This window comes from Dromiciops gliroides, chromosome 4 (assembly GCF_019393635.1).
Source record: "Dromiciops gliroides isolate mDroGli1 chromosome 4, mDroGli1.pri, whole genome shotgun sequence".
NCBI lineage: Eukaryota > Metazoa > Chordata > Mammalia > Microbiotheria > Microbiotheriidae > Dromiciops > Dromiciops gliroides.
In genome coordinates this window covers 111,359,925-111,380,233 of record NC_057864.1, presented here as the reverse complement: position 1 = coordinate 111,380,233, position 20,309 = coordinate 111,359,925, and the positions used below count along the sequence as shown (strand labels likewise).

Sequence of the window (20,309 nt, the reverse complement as noted above, 5' to 3'; positions counted from 1 at the left end):
AGACCATGACAAGCATAGAAGGCTCTACTACAGGTCGGGTATAAATAGTTCATATGAATATTTGGAGTGGAGATGTCTCTAAATTTGCACATCTCACATGTCTTTTGAGCTACTGCAATTCTGCTTTGCTCATAGAGCATAGCACCTTCTTAGATGTGGACACACCTTGTTGGGTGGTCTTGTGCTGTTGTCTCCCATGTTACTCAATTGATTCCAAAGTTCTTCAGAGAGACAAGTGTCTCCTGAAACTTGTCACTTCATTTTTTTTTAGTGAGGCAATTGGGGTTAAGTGACTTGTCCAGGGTCACACAGCTAGTAAGTGTTAAGTGTCTGAGGCCGGATTTGAACTCAGGTACTCCTTACTCCAGGGTTGGTGCTCTATCCACTTCTCCATCTAGCTGCCCCGCTTCATTTTTTGAAGAATGAGATTATCACTAATGTAAATACAAATTTTATCAGCTTGTCTGCTTTTGTTAAGTAGAGATGTTTGGATGGTTGGTCTCTCATCACTATCATATCATGTTTCTGTGCCAGTTTAGTGATTTGTTTCTGGAAGTCTAGTCTAATTTTTCCTTCTGTTAAGATTGTCCAGGTGGTGTCTTCTGTATTCCTATAAGAATAGGACTTTGGTTTTCCCTTTCATTGATCCTCACCCAAATGTTATCAATCATTCTTCTTTTTCTCCCTCCTCTTTGATTCCTCAATTTCTTCACAAAAAATTTCTTTCTAATACAATTCTTCTGTTAGATGGTCCCTCTTGGCATGAAAGACCTAGCTATACTTTGAATACCTTTCACCTTTTTGTCTCATTGCACCACTCAGCAGAAACTGAGGTCTTTTAGTATCTGAGATTCCATCAAAGGCAAAAAGTATTTTCTCTTACAAGCATTCAGGCTTGTAACATGGCTTTGAAATACAGTTTATTTACATAGTAATGGAATGAGATCTGAGTCCATAGACAGTAAAGTGACATCCCTCCATCCTGATCTCTCTCTCTCTCTCTCTCTCTCTCTCTCTCTCTCTCTCTCTCTCACTGTTTAAAGTATCATAGATGGGGCCCCAGCAGGGAGATCACTGGGGTTTGCTCCTCCACTTTGGTGCTGTGCATCTCATTGCTCTTTTAATGCAAACCGCCATCTTATCGGTACTCTACCACCCCACTGCTGGTGTCCTCCATTTCTAGCAGAAGCTAGGAGTCTATTTTGCTTCTTTTTTGATTCAGTGTTCTTCTCTATTCAGTTCCTCTCCCACAGATGGTGCTAGTTACCTCCACTCGATGTATAAATTTTAAAACAGCTTGACCATTGAGCAATTATACTAAACCTTCAGTTATTAATGTTCCACCTTTGGGGCATTGAGTGCCTCTGGTCCATTTAAATGAAAGGTCAAATAAGTCCTTTCATTCATCTGAAGAGTAGTTCTCTATCTGGTACTTAGAACAGTCTATGTCTCTTCTCAACATTTTATCTGACAGGCGATTTCTTCTCAAGTTGATTTTTATCGGCTTTTCTTACACAAATGTTCTTTCTCTGTCTCTTTCAGCAACCCAAATGTCCACATTTGAAAGGGACATTACCATATAGAAACATTCTTCTCACATTTGCTAAATACCACAGTCTCACCCCAAACACAAAGGATCTTTTCAGGCAGTGGTTGGAATGTCTATGTTGAATTACTCAAACAGGTCTGTTTTCCCTCTTGGCTAGGTACTGGTGAATGTATTCCTACCATCTTCATCCCTCAGTGCTTAATTATGTTTGCAATTTCCATTGAACAATTTGGGCCTTAGAGAGACTTTTTATCTCTTTCAATCTCTCTTATCCTCTTCTACAGCATCTGGGCTGGGTTATAAAAATTGCCCCCAGCATTTCCTCAGAGATCTCTGAAAGGAAAGGGGAATGGAGGGAGCCCCAGGAAGGCAGCAAATCTCTTCATTGTCAGGTTGATAAATAGCTCATTTGGTTTCCCTCACAAGGTAGAAACCAAACCCTTATCAGTTGTTTCTTTTCACTCTGACCATTACTAAGCTGTCTCTTATTTTAGGTGACACTTTTGAGTCCAGATCATCATTCCTTGGAATTTAAGAAGTGGTTCCATCATGACAATGTCAATCACTCAGTCATCTTGCATTTATGACGTGCTTATCATACTTCAGGCCCTGTGCTAAGGGCTGGGCATACAAAGAAAGGTAAAAGGTTGTCCAGGCCTCAAGGAGCACACAGTCGATTGGGGGGAGACAACATACAAATAATACAACAATATGCAAACAAACAGGATATTCAGGACAAATTGGGGCAGGGGTAAATTCAGAAGGAATACATTATGAATGAGGATTGGGAAAGGCTTCTTGTAAAAGGTGAGATTTTAGCTGAGACTTAAAGGTTGCCAGGGAAGCCAGGAAGCCAAGATGAGCAGGGAGAGCGTTCCTATGGGGGATAGTCAAAAAAAAATGTTTCAAGAGGGAGGACAGACTGTCCTGTTTGAGGAAGAGCAAGGAGACTAGTACCACTGGATTGGACAGTGCATGGAATGCAGTAGGTTTAAGAGATTGGAAAAATAGCAAGGGACTGGGTTAAGAAAGACCTTAAATGCTAAACAGAAGATTTTATATTTGATCCTGAAAGTAATAGGGAGTCACTGGAGTTTTTTGAATAGAGGGGTAAAATGGTCAGGCTTGCACTTTAGGAAGATGAATTTGAGAACTGAGTGGAGGATGAATTAGAGTTGGGAGAGACTTGAGGCAGTGAGACCAACCAATAGGTTATTTTAGTAGTCTAGGCTTGAGGTGATAAGGACCTGACCAGGGTGCTGACAGTGTCAGAGGAAAGAGTATATGAGAATTTATACAGGCAGAAATAACAGGACTTGACTACTGATTGGAAATGGGGGTAGGTAAGAGAGAGTGAGAAGTTTAGGGTGACACCTAGGTCATGAACCTTTATGACTGGGAGGATGGTGGTACCCCTGACAGCAATAGGGAAATTAGGAAGGGGATTTTTGGAGGAAAGATAATGAGCTCAGTTTTGGACTGGTTGAGTTTAAAATGTCCATGGGACTGTAGTTTGAGATATCTAAAAGGCAGTTGGATAAGTAAATTTGAGAATCATCTGCATAGAGAAGGTAATTGAATCCCTGGGAGCTGATGAACTCACTCAATGAAATAGTATATATAGAGAAGAGCAAGGGTCCAGGACAGAGCCTTGGGAGTCTTTGCCTATTAGTAGGTGTAGAATGAATGAAGATTCCAAGAAAGGAGACAGAGAAGGATAGGTAGATAGGAGGAGAATCTGGAGAAAGCATTTTCATGAAACCTTAGAGAGAAGAAAATATCAAGGATAAGAGGGTTATTGATAGTGTCAGAAGCTTCAGAGAGGCCAAGAATGATGAAATTTTAGAAAGTTTATTAGATTTGGCAATTAGGAGATAATTAGTAACTTTGGAGAGTGGATTCTCAGTCGAAAGATGAAGTTGAAAGCCAGACTACACCTACCTCCCACTACCTGGCTTAAAGGAAGAGACTTGAATGTCTATAACAGCTCCAAAATTTCAGTCATCTTTCACTTCCTACTCTCTCACATTCTCCCACTCTCCCACCTGCTAAAATAGGACAGGATTCCCCTGTCTCTTCATCTCTCCTTTTTTCTCCTTGAAGCTCTTCCATTTTTTCAAGTAGACTTTATTTATACAGGCAGCTTTTTAACCTTTCTAGGAGGGGAGAACAACTGCCATTTTATGCAGACATGATTGTTACTTGATATTGCATAACATACTCTCTGCAGGTCACCTCAAAATTCCTCAGACTGGTTGGAAGTGAGATCCTTTATTTTATTTTATTTTTATTTATTTATTTTTTTAGTGAGGCAATTGGGGTTAAGTGACTTGCCCAGGGTCACACAGCTAATAAGTGTTAAGTGTCTGAGGCCGGATTTGAACTCAGGTACTCCTGACTCCAGGGCCGGTGCTCTATCCACTGCGCCACCTAGCAACCCCTTTATTTTTTTAATTTATAAAACATTGAATCGTTTACATATATATATATATATATATATATTTTTTTTTTTTTTTGGTGGGGGCAATGAAGGTTAAGTGACTTCCCCAGGGTCACACAGCTTGTGTCAAGTGTCTGAGGCTGGATTTGTACTCAGGCCCTCCTGAATCCAGGACCAGTGCTTTATCCACTGTGCCACCTAGCTGCCCCCATGAGTCCTTTATTTTTTAAAATATTATTTTCAACTTTAATTGACAAGATATACGTGAAGTCAAGGCAAATCTTTTAGGGGGAAAAAGGCAAAAATTTTTCACACAGGGCTTTGCTATTTAACACTTTTGGTTGCTTTGACAACATTTGGGTAAACGCACAGATAGTGCTTAATCTGTCCATACCCATTCTGGTGCATGTGAGTCTTTTAATGATACTTTAACTTTAAAAGAGCAGTTTAACCAATTTTTGTAACCAATTTCATAAACTCTATAAACTCATAGTGCAGTACCTCCATTCATTTAGTTCCCTAAGCACTGTACACTGATACAATATATGAGCTTTTAAAGCCATGATTAATTTTAAATGTTCTGTTAAGCCATGCTGCTAAAACCCAGATTTCTTCTTTTAAATATGCTTGTGGAGTTTGTTTCAGCACTTGCAGGCAGATACTTATCACCACCTAGATGATGCTGGTTATCCGAAATTCTTTTCAATAACCTCAACACAAGCTCTTCAGTAGACAGCTTAATTTTTCAAACATCCCAATTATCTCCATATTGGTTTATTTTCCCTTCTATTTGGGGGGGGGTATTCTTTCCTGTATAGACTAGAGAGGGACGTCACCTTTTGGTGACAAGCTTACTTCATGTATTTATCTGTTTTTATTCCTTATTTCTTCAAATGTCACAACTTTTCTCTCTGGACTTTCTTCCATAATTTTATCAGGACCTTGGGAAATATAATTAGTAATATCAGTAGGAGTTGATTCATTCATGGAAGCACTGAAGAGGCTTGGTTCATAAGGAGGAAAAGGACCTTCAGATGTACCTTTTCTCAGCTGTGGGGGATGTTCTAAAAGATAAATGTGCAGACATATTTGACTCAAATCCTGGCTTTTGTGAATAATATCTAGGTGATGCAAATCGATGTCCCTGTACCACACACAGACCTTCTCCAAGAGGACAATTTTCAAGCTGTTTAAATTTCTTTTGGCATGTTTTCCCATAGGAATTTTTTTTCCAGCAAAGTATCCCATTACACAAGCAAATACAAGTTTCGGGCTAGAACCATACTTGGGGTGACTGGAAAGAATTCCTTTAGCAATTAATCCCTGAGTAACCAACACAACAGTACACTTGGTGCAGAAAAGGGCATAGATCTATACCAGAGGCTCCCCTGATTACACCAAAGGAAGATTCTTCTTTCCTGCTCTGTTGAAATCTAATCCATTCCTATGTTAGGGAATTGTGGTGAGATTTTGGTATTTTGTTCTGTGCACTTGGTCTTTCCATTCATCTTTTCTGGGAGGAGTGACACAAATTGGCTCATTTGAACCTCTTGGTGCCCTTGAACCAAAGAATAGGTATAGATTGTGCATTGGTAGAGGGAGTTTCAGCTTCAGTGCAGGAACCAGGGCTGAACTCTGAGCCACTTTCCTGTGCCCTAGGACTTAAGATGCAGACCAGAAGATGGATGAATGGTGGCAGGAGGACACAGCTTTCTTCCTTCCTTCCTTCCTTCCTTCCTTCCTTCCTTCCTTCCTTCCTTCCTTCCTTCCTTCCTTCCTTCCTTCCTTCCTTCCTTCCTTCCTTCCTTCCTCCTTTTTTGCTGGTCAATGAGAGTTAAGTGACTTGCAAAGGTCACACAGCTAGTAAGTGTCAAGTGTCTGAGACTGGATTTGAACTCAGGTCTTTCTGAATCCAGGGCCAGTGCTTTATCCACTGTGCAATCTAGCTGCCCCCTAGGACACAGCTTTTTTGACTCTGGAGACAGGAAAGCAGAGGGCTAAGCCCTGGATTCCCTAGTGGTTCTCTTGAAGGTCTCTCCATCTCTTTGATGTAGGAAAGCCCTTTACCCACCACCTTGATTCTCAGTCCTTTAGACCAGGTATCATACAGCTGTGAGGAAGACCTGCCTTGCAAATTTACATACTATAAAAATGTGAATTGTGATTATTTTATAGGTGAAGAAATTAAAGTCCAGAGAACTTTAATGGTTCACTTTACTGTCACTTAAGAACTGCTTAGTGGAAGAGCTAGAACTAGAAATTGGGTCTCCTGACTGCCAGTCCAAGGCTTTTTCCTAGATAGGTTTTTTCTTTCTCCTATTTGCCTAGTTGCCTCACAAGTAAGTCTTTGGGAATTGTGTGAGTTTAACTCTTGGCATCTTCTTTCCATGACCCTCCTGTTTAGTGATTTTGTCCTTTCCGTGGACAAATTCCCTTTTCTACAGCTTACATTCTAGCCTCTGCTTTGAAAGCAAAATTTTAAGTGGAAGAATTTGTGGATAATTCTGTCTTTTCTTTGGCAATTATTCTCTCTCTCTCTTTTTTTTGTTTTTGTTTTTTGGGTGTGTGTGTATGTGTGTGTGTGTAGAAGGATTTTACTGAATTGTTAGAACCTTTGTTTCCAATTCTTCTTTTCCAATATGACTTTGGCAACTTAAGCATAGATATCATCAGAAAGGTTCAGATTATATGTACTTTTTTATACTGGAAAGGCTTCTGTCTGTATCCCCTAAATCATTTTTGTTTGGGAATTTTTTTTCTGATAGTGGTGTGGAGGGCATAATGGTTGTGACAAAAGGATGAAAGCAGCTTAATGACCAATTTTTCTACAATCACTTGGATTAACTGTGGATTCACTCCCACTGGGTCATTAAGAAGGCCAAAACACCAGCTCGCCCCTTTATTCATCATGATGATTTTCATCATGTAGTTATGATGTGAAGAGGGGATGATTCATTTATCATCTTCTGTGACTCACACCATGGACTGTGGAACTGCTGGCACCAAATGTAGTCCTTGAAGAAATACTGCCTTCGGTGTTTAGCTCTTTGCTTGTTTGTCAATCTTAGCACAATTTTATTCATTTCTGTACCTTACAGAAAAAGAAACAGGTTAAATTTTGCTTACCATTTCACCCTTGGCTTCATTTACCTCAATTATGTGATTTCTCAGCAAAACTCTGAATGCTACCATAGCTCCTCTTTGATGGGTCTACGGTAGAAAATAGTTTTGTTTTGTGATATATGTGTATATACATATATAACCTATTTATATACAATATTTAGAAATAAAATTGTGCTGTATGTGTGTATATATACCTATATCTATTCTTTTTATTTACTCATTTATTCATTCATTCATTCATCTATCCACCCACTCATTCATTCATCTGTTTATTTTTTTATTTGGTGGTGTAATGAGGGTTAAGTGACTTGCCCAGGGTCACACAGCTAGTAAGTGTCAAGTGTCAGAGGCCGGCTTTGAACTCAGGTCCTCCTGAATCCAGGGCTGGTGCTTTATTCATTGCACCACCTAGCTGCTCCCCACCCCATACCTATTCTTTCTAGCTTTCTAACAATGATTTCTCTCTTCCTCTTTCTCCCCACCTCTTACTTTTCTTTCTGTCTCTCTCTGTCTTCATATCTTTCCATCTGTCTCTCTCTTCTTCCTCTCCCAGTTTGAAGAGACTTCAGAGACTGCCTAGTTATTTTTACATATATATATGTATATAACCCAAATTTCCTATAATACCTCACCGACAAATGGCTGTTTAGCATTTATTTGAAGATTTCTTGTGACTGGGGGTGGGGTGGGGAGGAGATTCTTGATACAAGATTGTGGAGGGCCTCAAATGCCACTCTGATGAGTTTGCTCTTTGGTTGTTTCAGTCATGCCCAACTCTTCCTGACCCCATTGGAGATTTTCTTGGCAAAGATACAGGAGTGGTTTGCCATTTTCTTCTCCAGCTCAGGTTAAATGACTTGTCCAGTCACACAGCTAGTAAGTATCTGAGGCTGGATTTGAACTCATGAAGATGAGTCTTCTTGACTCCAGGCCCCATTCTCTCTCCACTGCCCCAGAGATTTCAAGAGGGTAGAGTTAAGGCGGGAAGCATTCAAGACATGGGCAGTAGCCAGTGCAAAGGCCCAGGGATGGAAGATAGGATAGTATGTAAGGGGAATAGCAAGCAAAGCCAATGTGGCTAGACTATGGAGGACGAGGATAGGGAATAATGGTTACAGGAGTAGGAAGGCACCATGTTATGAATGGCTTTAAATGCCAAATGGAGTTATTTTTGGTCCAAATAATAAAGAAGCCCTGGACTTGATTGAGTAGAAAAGGGAAGGCAGGTGACATGGTTAGATCTGAAATTTAGAAAAAAAAATCACTTTGGTTATCTTTATTGAAGATGGATTAAAGAAGGGAGAAACTTGAAATAGTGACACGTTCATATGATGTCAAAAAATTTCATGGACTTCCACATGATAGTTGGTATATTTCAATCTCAAGCAACTGAGAAGATAAAAGACAACAAAAAGCTACTGTGAATTCAGTAATGCTTTTAAGTGAATTTGTTTTATTAATCAAATGAAACTAGATTAATTTGAAAAATAGAAATACACATGGGAGGCATTTTTTTTTACTTATTCTACAAAAGTTGTTTGCTTATTTATTATACTGAGTGATGCTGGGTATTTTGTGGGAGCTAAATAAAGATCAAAATGACAATGTAAAGTGTGCATATGGATTGATGGGCCACTTGGAGTAATTGAAGACACTCCCATGGGGCTTGAGCTCCCAAACTGAGAACCATTGATTTAGGTTATGAAAGAGTCTGGTGGGCATTTATCATGATGGAAGGGATGATAGAAGAGCAATAGATTCAGAATTCAAGGTTCAAGTCCAGGGTATGTCATTTGCTATCCATGTGACTAGAAGAATTTGTCAGTCTTTCTTAGGTCTTAGTTTCCTCATGTATAAGATAGAAAGAATGATGCTTGTCCTGCACCATCACCACCATCACCACCACCATCACCATGAACATCATCATCAACAACAGTTTTTATATAACGTGTCCAGGCGTTGTGCTAAGCATTTTACAGTTATCTCATTTGATTTTCACAAGAGTCCTAAGAAGTAGGTTCTATTATAATTAAAATTTTACAGATGAAGAAATTGAGGCAAACAGAAGTTGTGACTTGCCCAGAGTCACACAGCTAAGTGTCTGAGGCCAGGTTTAAATTCAGCTCTTCCAAACTCCAGGCCTAACACTTTGCCACCCAGCTGCCTATCTCAGAGATTTTTATAAGAATAGTCAGATCATTATAACTTGTAAAGGACTGTGTAAATGTCAGCTCTTACAGAGTACGTTTTCCTAGTGACCACATCTTCATATCTATCAAATATCACTCCTTTTGTTTGGTGATCTGAACCTATGACTTTAGATCCAACAATTTAGGGAACTCATAGAGGGTGGAAACTCCCTCATTTAATGCAATCTGACACTTTGTCTATTGTCCATAAGTATGGTCTTAGGGTATTGCTTGGGACTCAGAAATTAAGTGACATGCCTGTTATCACTTTGTGTCCAAGTCTTCCTAACTCTTAGGTCAGTCTTCTGTCTAGCATATATACACACTGACACATTCTTGCCCCCCTTTTCTCCACATACTCCACAATTATCTTTTCCACTTCAGTTTGAATGCACCATCACATGACTTGTCCTTATTTTCACACATTTTCATGTTATAATTTCCAACCATACTGATGACCTTTTTTAGGCTGTCTGTTTTCTGTTTACTCCTAGAGGGGCATCTTGGTCAGTCAGTCAGATGAGTTACTTCTAAAAAGCTTTTCTTTAGATATAAGAATTCATTCACTATTAATGAGGTTCACTAAGATTCATTCCAGGAAAGTTTGCCTTCCTTTGCCTGGGAAGACAGTTCCCCGTGGGGCATTCATGACCATTGTCTTCATGTTACCTACATTTATGCTACTTTTTATTTTTAAGATACCAAGACCCTGCTAATTGGGACTTCTAAAAGATATAGAAAAGTTAAACTTGACATTGCCTTTGCACTAAGTATTCAGTTCAGTGCTATGAATGTATTAAGTGTACAGTGGATTTCTTATTTATCCTGTAGATAGCTTGTTTGTACATAGTCATTTGCATGTTGTCTCCCCATTAGACTCCTTGAGAACTTGTCTTTTTTTTTTTTGTATCTCTAGTGCTGAACACAGTAACTGACATATAGTAGGCCCTTAATAAATGCTTATTGACTAATTGACTGTGGCAAAGGTAGGGGAGGACACAGTTGAGGATCCCACAGAATGGGAAGACACAGGTTTCAATCTACAAAGGACTTGAGGTCACAGTCACAGATCCACAATGGTATTATAACAAAGTGCTATGGAGCTGAGATATAAAAAGAAAAAAAATTCCTACCATTATAGGATCATAAAGGTTAGACCTTGGAAGTCATCCAGTCCTTCATTTTATAAATGAGGAAACTGGGGGGGGGGTGGCTAGGTGGCACAGTGGATAAAGCACCAGCCCTGGATTCAGGAAGACCTGAGTTCAAATCCAGCCTCAGACACTTGACACTTACTAGCTGTGTGACCCTGGGCAAGTCACTTAACCCTCATTTCCCTGCAAAAAATGAGGAAACCGAGGCCCAGAGAGGTTAAGTGATTGATTCAGAGCCGTACAATTAGTGAGTGAGTAGCAGAGGTGGAATTCTAATAAAGGTCCTACTGTGAGCCAAGTACTGAAATCTTTGAGAGAATAGTAAGAGTGAAATGACCCTAGAGACTGGTAAATGATGTTGTTAAGTTCTAGGGCCATATATGTAGTTGGATATTGTGTTATTCCAAAGGAAGAGAGAGGTGTTGCTTGACAAATGTAGAAGGAAGGCCTAGTTATGGTAATGGGGAACATAAAGTATCCATGATCTTCCTTCTGACCTTTAGTGTTAGGAAAAAAGAAAGAAAGAATAGCCAGCTGTAAAAAAGGTGACTAGGGAGAAGATGTCTTCTAGAGGAAGTCAAGCTTCCTTGACTACAGGATGGAAAGAGTCTAAGAGACAGAAGTTTAGGATAGAGAGAAGTGTGTTAATTTAACAGAGGGAGCATGCAGGAAGGAGGGGAGGGCTAGGGCTGAGCTGACAGGGATGAGAGGCTGGGGAATGGTTATAGAGTTGTTGATCTTGAGCAGAGAGAGCCTGTGAATCCCAGAGATTGCAAGAAGAGGAGGTGGTAGTTGTTAGCAGTAAGATAGGGGATGTTCATAAGGGTTCCCATCTGCCAAGGATCCTGTGATGAGGAAGAGTGGTATCTTTCAGTTCTGTCTCCAGACACTAAGGAAGAAGGTTTAGTCAGCTGGGAGATTGGCTCAGCTCTCTAGGTTAATAAATACCTAGCAATCAGGTAACCAAGGGCCTAAATGAATTTATACTAGGAACCATATCCTTTATATCTTTTTTTTTTTAAGTTGGTAGGGGATGACACACAAACCTTTATGTGAAAGATGCATTCATGCTTGTTGTCTGAGGTCGTTGATTGAGCAGGTCCTGATAGAGATAGAGGGCTGAGTTATTATTCTTTCATAATAATTAGTTTTTATAGTGATTTAAGGCATGCAAACCACTTTACATATAAAATCTCATTTGATCCTCACAACAGCCTTGTGAAGTAGTTCCTACTTTTATTCTTGTTTTTCAGATGAAGAAACTGGTACTTGGGGTTAGTGGCTTACTGAGCTCAAACAGATAGTGTCTAAGGCAAGATTTAAACTCAGGTCTTTTTTACTCCAAGTGTAATAAATGCTCTGTCCACCTTGCTCTGCTGAAAAAGATTGTGAAAGCACACTGAGTTTCCTCTTTAGGCTACATATTAAAAGCTGATATTATGACTTTAGAACAAAGTCCTTTGTCCTTTTTGAATGAGAAATCCCACCAGTTTTTATCAATTAAAAAAAATGTTCTTCACTGAAATCTTTTTTATATCATTCTTTAATGCCTAACCAGTTTCTAATCCACCCTTAGTCACTCTCACTCTTAGCCGATGAAGGACTTTCCTGTGAAGTGATTAGAATAATGATTAGACTTAGAGAAGGAAGAAGTCTTTGATTAAGCCAAAGAATAGAAGTATCTCTTGAGTTCATCTTTGACCATGTAGAAAGGAGAATCTTTGTTGAGATTGGTGAGGGATTGAATGGCTTTAGGAAAATGATTCTTTAGAGCTGAGATCCTTAATGTTTTTGTTTCATCAATTCCTTTCGCAGCCCAGTGGAAGCTATGGACTCCTCAGAATGTTTTTAAATTAATAAAATGAAATATATAGGATTATAAAAGAAACCCGTTATATTCAAGTAATTCAATTAACAATTATTAAGCACCTACTATGTGCTAGGCATTGTGCTAAGGATACAAGTAAGAAAAAGGAAGACAGTCCCTGTCCTCAAGGAACTTACAATCTAATGTTGGAAGACAATAAATACACAAAAGGAAGCTGAAAAGTGGAAGTTAGGGTTAGACCAGGGAGTACCCAGTATGAGAACATGCTTTGTGGAGTCCAAACCAATCAGAGCTGCTGATGGAAAGTAGAGTTACCTGTAATACATTTCTTCTTTCTTTCTTTCTTTTCTTTCTTTTCTTTCTTTCTTTCTTTCTTCTTCTTTCGTTTCTTTCTTTCTTCTTTCTTTCTTTCTTTCTCTTTCTTTCTTTCTTTCTTTCTTTCTTCTTCCTTTCTTTCTTTCTTTCTTTCTTTCTTTCTTCTTTCTTTCTTTCTTTCTTTCTTTCTTTCTTTCTTTCTTTCTTTCTTTCTTTCTTTCTTTCCCTCCCTCCCTCCCTCCCTCCCTCCCTCCCTCCCTCCCTCCCTCCCTCCCTCCCTTCCTTCCTTCCTTCCTTCCTTCCTTCCTTCCTTCCTTCCTTCCTTCCTTCCTTCCTTCCTTCCTTCCTTCCTTCCTTCCTTCCTTCCTTCCTTCTCTCTCTCTCTCTCTCTTTCTTGGCAATGACGGTTAAGTGACTTGCCCAGGGTCATACAGCTAATAAGTGTCAAGTATCTGAGGCCGGATTTGAACTCAGGTCCTCCTAAATCCAGGGCTGGTGCTTTATCCACTGTGCCACCTAGCTGCACATGTAATATATTGAAATAAATTTATCAAAATATTTTTAAAAAGAAGTTCACAGACCCCAGGTTTAGAACCTTTGTTCTCTAAATGCATACCCACATTTTAAGGTAACTATAGTTCTGAGACTGTTACCCAACCTTGGAACCCTTACTTAATCTTGACTCTAGAATTTTATCCTTGTTTGAGAATGTGATAAATTGTATTGAAAATTGTGATGTATATATGTATATATAATACATGTATATATATATCTATATAGAATATTGTATATACACATTACAAGTATACATATGCATATACATGCATATATATCTGTGTGTATATATATTTTAAATTGTTCCTTTAAAATGACTTGTGCTGAAGAGATTTTCAAAGGCATGAGGAAATTCAACTGATTTTTGGACCTCCTTTTCTAAGCAGAAGTGCTGAGATTGAGTTTAGTTTAATTAATAAAGTTGTTTTTGGAAGGGTTGTGCCTACCATGGAGGATACAGAATTTATTTCCTCAGGGTGGAGTGTGTGGTACCTTCCCTCGCAAGGGCTGTACTTGAAGTTCCACTTTCACACAACTCCAGTGATGATGCAGCGAGAAATAGATATTAGTCAGAGTCTACATGTCAATGGAAGCCCATCTACTTGGACTGAGATGTTTCCCAAATAGTAGTGGTATGGCACAGGTCAGAGCAAGGTCCACCACAGTTATGCATACCATCTCTTGCTACTCATTTGCTACTACAAGGGCATTCTAAGGCAATAAGGAACTGAGTTGTTTATTTTCCTCTGATTTGTTCAATGGCAGGCTAGGTAGTACCACCATACATGGCAAACATGTATGGTATACATGACTGCCAAAATCAGTCCCTGAGATGTACAGGGGTTGGGCCATTCGCTCCTTTTGTTCTAAAAGAAAGTAGTTTTATTTCTGTGAAGAAAGGATTGCTGGTGTAAAAAAATATGACAGAGTACATGTGTAAAGGAACATGAAAATAAACAGTTTTAAAGGGCTTTGGCACTCTAACCATAGTCCAGCAAAGCTGCTAAATTATATATTGTAATTATTCCTTGGATTTGACTACCACTTTATAGTTTTCAAAAGTGCTCTCACATCCATTGTTGTGATAGTATGGAAAAGGGCATTATCTGTGGAGCACCTGGATTCAAATCCTGCCTGTCCTGGTTACTAAGTTTATGTGACCTAGGGCAAATTGTTCTGGCTCTCTCCACCTGAACTGCTTTAAGAGGATGGAATTAGACTGGATGGTCTCTAAGGTCCTTGCAGGACTAGTTCTATGCATTTATGATATCAGTCATCTTCCTGTACTGATTATAGCAGGTTTAACAGGTAATACTTTGGAAATTCAGTTTAACTTATTGCAGGTTCTTAAAAATACCAAAATTCTATATAATGAATAAGATTCTATAATTTAGACTAATTATTAATATCAATCACATTAGTTATCTATTTAGCATCAGAGGGGTAGCACAGTAAGTAGAACTCTGGGCTTGGAGTCAGGAACACATGAATTCAAATCTGGCCTTAGAAAGACCTAAGTTCACATGTGACTTCAGACACTTACTAGCTTTGTGACTCTAGATAAGTCACTTAATCTCTGTTTACCTCAGTTTCCTCATCTGTAAAAATGGGAAAAATAATAACACCTGTCTTCCAGGGTTGTTGTGAGGATCATATGATATATTTGTAAAGTGCTTTTCAAGCCATAAGCCTCTATATAAGTGCCATCATCATCATCAGTCTCAGTTTATGAAAACTTAAAATACCATGGCTTCAAAGCCAGGTAGGACTTCAAGCTGTGAACTTGGATGAGCACTGATGCTAGACCTTTCTCAATGGTACAAAAACAGTTTTATGATGTCTTAGACTAAATAAAGTCTAGCCCTATTGTGGTGATTTTCTGAAGTGAGAAAGTAATTAAAAAAAAATCAGTCTCTTTAGTTTATTGTCATTAACAACTACTTTCACTAGAAAGCAAGTTGCTTGCCAGTCCTTTCAGTGACTTTTTAAAAAGCAAAGGATTTATGTCTTTTCTTCTCCCAATAAGTAAATAATTATTTTGCTTACAATTTTAAGACAACTAAAATCATTCAAGAGATGGAAAGATCTCCATATGAGAAAGGACTAAAAAAGATTAGGTCTTCTTAATTTAGAAAGATGGGGGTTGATTGAGACGTGATTGAAGTCTATAAAAGACATGTTCTTCAAATACCATATTACTAGGACTAGGTGGAAATGCCTGAAATTTTGAAGGAGATAATTTGTTCCAATGGCCATGAAGTCAGCCGAAGCAGGAGTTGTGGAATGCTTAGAGCTTGGTCAGATTTCAAAGATGCCAAGGTCACCTATTGTATCCTGGGCCATCAGCAGATTTCTTGACTTCTGTCCTGCCACTGGACTTTGATGACTGGAATAGAGAGTAAGGCCGAAGACTTTGTGCAAGTCTGCCTCACTTAAATCCAATACACACACAAGTCAAGATGATGTCATTGATTCTATTTGAAAATGAAGGAACAGGAGGCAGCTAGGTGGTGCAGTGGATAGAGCACCAGCCCTGGATTCAGGAGGATCTGAGTTCACATCTGGCCTCAGACACTTGACACTTCCTAGCTGTGTGACCCTGGGCAAGTCACTTAACCCTCATTGCCCCGCAAAAACAAAAACAAAAACAAACAACAAAAAAAAAGAAAATGAAGGAACAACAAATGTGACTGTGACTGATCCTATAAGCATTTAACCTTAGCACTCCAGGCAATCCAATTCATGTTGTTATGGTTCTCAAATGCACCTAACTCTTGATATTTTCTACTTAAAGATTATTCGTGACAAGATTTAAAATCTAGTCTTGAGTTCTCTAGTTTCCCAGTCAGTAAGGCTGCCTCCCCCCACCATCTGTCTGTCTGTATTTGTTCAGAGAAGGCCAACTAATTTAGAAATTATTCTAAGTAAAGCATGATGAAGAATATACAGCTGCTACCCAAACAAAATGCCTTCCAAAGACAAAGAAAGAGCTATATTTTTAGATTATCTACTGTTTTTGTATAGGCTCTGCCCTGCACCCACTCCATATTAAAAAACTGACTGTGCTAGTCCCAAGGAAGATAATGTTCTTGAATATGTTAGTCCCTGAGTATATGGCTGTGGAAGCTCGAATAATATGTAAATTGCCTTCCGAGTGAATTACTTTTATGTACTTTGTTCTCTTTGCCTTTGGATTGAATTTGGAAAATTCTTCTTCCAAGAAGAGGTGTGTGAACCTGGAGAAGTTACTTAACTCTGGGCCTCACTTGGTTGTTATTTAGTCATTTTCAGTCATGTCCAACTCTTTTGGGGGGGGGGCAGGGCAATAAGGGTTAAGTGACTTGCCCAGAGTCACACAGCTAGTAAGTGTCAAGTGTCTGATGCTGGATTTGAACTCAAGTCCTTCTGGATCCAAGGCCAGTGCTTTATCCACTGAACCACCTAGCTGCCCCCCATGTCCAACTCTTTTTTTTGTGACTCCATTTGGGATTTTCTTAGCAAAGATACTAGAGTGGTTGGCCATTTCATTCTCCAGCTCATTTTAAAGATGAGAAAACTGAGGTAAACAGGGTGAATTGATTTGCCCAGGGTCACATGGCTAGTAGATGTCTGAAGCTAGTTTTGAACTCAGGAAAACGAGTCTTCCTGAGCTCTGGCCTGATGCTCTATCCATTGTGCCACCTAGATGCCCGTGGGCCTCAGTTTACTCATCTATCAAATGAGAGGTTGAATGAAATTAAATTAAATCTAGTTACTTCCGGTCCCAGATCCATTGTCCTATGATATATGGTTTTGCAGCTGAGGAAACTGAGGCATGGATAAGTGAAGTTAATTTGTTCATGGTCACACAGATAGTAATTTGCAGAATTGGGGATAAAACTACATGCCTCCTAATCCTCAGACTTGTTATGGTTGTAGATGCTCATCACTAGGTTGGCACCAAAACTTGTGAACACCATCATGTATGATCTATTAGAGGATTATTTATACTCATGAAACCATAGGTAATTTGAAAGTACTGATGTGTGTTTTTCTTTAGGTCTGCCTATGTCGGTCGGCCTGTTTCAGATTTCCAGTTTGTGGTAGAATTGGAAGTTCATCCATGCAAGTCTCTTGTATCTAGCCCAGCAAGACTAGAAAGACTTTGTAATAAGAAGAATTGACAAAAGAATGATGCCTTATGTCCTGGCATTTATATAGCCCCTTAAGGTTTACCAAGCACTTCATGGATGTTATCTCATTTTATCCTCACAGCAACCCTAGAAGATAGGTGTTATTATTGTTCCTACTTTACAGATGAGGAAACTGAGACAGAAAAACTTTAAGTGACTTGCCCAGGCTCATATAGCTAGTGCCCATGGCTGGATTTGAATTCAGGTCTTCCTGATTCCAGATTCAGCTCTCTATGCCATGAGGAAGACTGATCCCAGCATTTTAGGACCAGTAAGCAGAAAAGGCTTCTTAAAATGAGAAAATATTAATTAGTCCCCTTTAATAAAATGCATATTCATAATCTTTACCAAAGTGAATTTCAATGAACTCTTGGTGAATGTATTTTCTTGGATTACTGCCATCCCTGTGCTTTTGAGGACATTTTTTCCTCCATTTTTGAATGTCCCCAAACAACCACAAGTTTTTTTTTCCTCCTAAAGGGAGTCCAATTCTCAGGATGTTGCTTGGAGTATAAAGGAATTTAGGACCTTGGGACAGGGTAGCACTCATTAGAGAGGGCCATGGATTATAACAATTATATGTCTTTGTGTGTGTGTGTGTGTGGTGTGTGTGTGTGTGTGTGTGTGTGTGTGTGTGACAATTTTGCCCAGGGTCACACAGTTAGTAAGTGTCAAGTGTCTGAGGCTGGATTTGAATTCAGGTCCTCCTGAATCCAGGGCCAATGCTCTATCCGTTGCACCATCTAGCTGCTCCCATGAAAGACTTTTTTCCCAGAGTATTTTATGCTCTTTCTGCATTTCCTATGGAGTGGAACAAAGACTGTCCTGTAACAAATATAAAAATGCATAAGATCATAGAAGCATTGTTATTTCAGTACAGTGATAGAGTGCTGGGCCTGGAGACAGGATAATATGAGTTCAAAGGTGGTCTCCCTTGTTGTGTGACTCTGGCCAAGTCACTTAACATCTGTTTTTTTCTCAGTTTTCTCAATTACAGTATGAGGATAATAATAGGACCTACCTCACAGGCTTGTTGTGAGGATCAAATGAGATATTTGAGGGGCAGCTAGGTGGCACAGTGGATAAAGCATCGGTCCTGGATTCAGGAGAACCTGAGTTCAAATTTGACCTCAGACACTTGATCCTTACTAGCTGTGTGACTCTGGGCAAGTCACTTAACCCTCATTGCCCTGCAAAACCCCCCCCAAAAACCAAAAACTAAAACCCCAAAACAAACAAAATGAGATATTCATAAAGTGCTTAGCACAGTACCTGGCACATAGTGAGTGCTTAGAAATGCTTATTCCCTTCCCAGAGTGTATATGAAAGCTGTGGATTCTTTAACCATTTTTAGGGGGAACTTGTAAATAAGCTATCTCTAATCTATAGTCTAAGACTTCTCAGAGGCAATTATGCCTGGGGAAAATATAAGAAAAATGAGATGATTTAAGGGGAAGAGTATCCTCAATTTGTATAATATGGACTTGATCTGTGTAAACCAAGAGCCTTGGGGTATTGGAGCATAGGTTTTGTACAAATCCCGACTTCAAAAAGAAAAGAAATAAGAGAAGCCCATCAAGCAGAAAGAAACATCTACCCAAATAGAAAGAGGTGATCACATGAGAATTATGCTCTGTAAATATGAAAATGGTCTTTCCATAATCTTTCTCAAAGCTAGAAAACAACCTGGCAGAAAGGAAAAACTATGTGTAGCAGATAACAAGTTCCTTCTTCTATAGAGACCTCAGGAGCAGAATGTAATCTGGGTGTAAGGGTGAGGTTGAAGCCACTATATCCCATTTCATTTCTAATATCTTAAGATGTGTAAGAACACATCTTGGTTAATTGAGTCCTATTTTTGTTGTTGGTGGTGGTTTTTTTTTTTTTGGCGGGGCAATGAGGGTTAAGCGACTTACCCAGGGTCACACAGCTAGTGTCAAGTGTCTGAGGCTGGATTTGAACTCAGGTCCTCCTGAATCCAAGGCCAGTGCTTTATCCACTGTGCCACCTAGCTGCCCCCACATCTTAGTTAATTGAAAGACTTTAGATTAGTGTGAGAATTCTTTGAAAACCATTGGATAAAGCAAAATGAGCAAGTCAGATACTTCCAGGGATTATCTATAAATTGGGAGTTGAGAAAGGGGGGAATTCTGAAAATTGGAGTGTGTGACTTTTTCCAGTAGCCCTGAGTTATGGGAAAGGAGACACTGAGGAGTGTTACTGGCTGTACATGTATGGTAAGAACAGATTGACTCTAAGAGAAATCCCAAGAAAAGGTCAACTCTTCCCAACTTCTCCTCTCCTTTCCTTTCTATACATAGACTATAATATAATCTATTTCATTACCCAAACATTTACAGTAAAAGGAATTTTGCCTCAACCACTAAAAAGCCACGGGTTAACTAAATATAGATATAATTGTAAAGTCAGGCAGGGAGCTCAACCTTTCCCTAAATGTGAAAAATTTTCCTACCTGAGGGCTTGGAGTGATTGTGACTGAACTCATAACTTTTCATTGAAAATAAACTTCTAAAAGCTGAAGAAGGCAAGCATCTAAACCTTAAGGGCCAGCATGTTGTCCCCTAGGCTTACATGAGCTAATTATTCCAACAGTGTGTACATAGGTAAGAGTTTTTCACCAGGGCAATTAGAATTAGCCACAGGGCAATCAGTAGAAGAGGTACAAAAAAACCCCAAAACACCAAACCTGTCAAAAGGTAGAGGCTCAGGGATTGGGGACAGCTTAATTCCCACAAGCAATAGGAACAAAAAGGTTTTCCTATAAGGTAGAATAAGGACACCCAAGGTTAGGTTAAGTAGTAATTAATAAGAGGTTTATTCTGAAACGTGCTTCATTGTTTCTAAGTTCTTGCATTTTTTAAAAATCTTATTTGATTGCTTTCTTTTACATAGTACTTAGTTTTAGGACATCATTATATTTTTTCCAGGAAAAAACATCATTGATTGAATTATGTTCTTATTAA

General features: G+C 39.1%; 1 protein-coding gene and 1 pseudogene across 3 annotated transcripts in view; one reads left to right on the top strand and one right to left on the bottom strand.

The window, feature by feature from the left end:
- Positions 1 to 20,309, top strand: part of KCNH1 (potassium voltage-gated channel subfamily H member 1) — a 548,878-nt gene that overhangs the window by 109,634 nt on the left and 418,935 nt on the right. The gene's annotated exons all lie outside the window — the stretch shown is intronic.
- LOC122753392 lies at positions 4,735 to 5,497 on the bottom strand (annotated as a pseudogene).